This window comes from Cystoisospora suis (genome assembly GCF_002600585.1).
Source record: "Cystoisospora suis strain Wien I chromosome Unknown contig_4298, whole genome shotgun sequence".
NCBI classification, from domain to species: Eukaryota; Apicomplexa; class Conoidasida; order Eucoccidiorida; family Sarcocystidae; genus Cystoisospora; species Cystoisospora suis.
In genome coordinates, this window is record NW_027157090.1 from 9,631 (window position 1) to 10,404 (window position 774).

Sequence of the window (774 nt, forward strand, 5' to 3'; positions counted from 1 at the left end):
AAAAGGAAAGAAAGGGGAGAGATGAGAAGGCAGGCGGGAGAGCGAGCGAGGGGGGGACGAGGCTTGGTATCCTGTGTAAAACTTTTTGGCCTACAACGTGGAGCTCACTCTGTATGTACACGCTCTGGACTCTTTTACAAAAGAGATGAAACACACCAAATCGGATCAAGCGTGAGAAGAGAACGAGTTATTTGTAGTGAAGCTGAAAGAAGGTTTGCTCATATTCTTACGAAAGCCTCCTACCATCTCAACAACAAACACCACTACACATACATGCTTACATATATACATACACTAGATTCTTTACTGAGCTATCAGTCCTCTTCCTGCACATATGCGAAGGTAACGTTGGGTGTCCATTATCGCCCTGTGCGTGTTGATTAGGAGATACACGGCCGGATGCTCCTGAAGGTTTTTCAGGCTGTATGATGAAGTACGGCAAAACTGCTAGGAAATAGAGGGGACTATTTGCTACTGTCAAAACGTTCTCAGACCGTTATGTTACCTTGATGTGCTATGCTTGGTCTGAACTGGTCAAAGCAAGCTGTCTGCTGTAGTATAAAGTAGAAGACAGACCACTACGCACGGTCTGCCCGCTGTATACGAGCATGTACACTTGGATATGCATGCAATTCATAAGATCAAAACATACAGCTTACATGACTCCTAAAGATATACAACTCTCTGCAAACATAAATGACATGTGCTTGGTGCCAACAGAGCTACATCCAGTGCGTTTATATACGTCTAACTATCTATCTATCTAAGAACAAG

The 774-nt window shown here is 43.8% G+C and overlaps 1 protein-coding gene across 1 annotated transcript in view; it reads right to left on the reverse strand.

The window, feature by feature from the left end:
- Positions 1-774, reverse strand: part of CSUI_007916 (swi2 snf2-containing protein rad54) — a 10,156-nt gene that overhangs the window by 7,681 nt on the left and 1,701 nt on the right. The window lies entirely within an intron of this gene.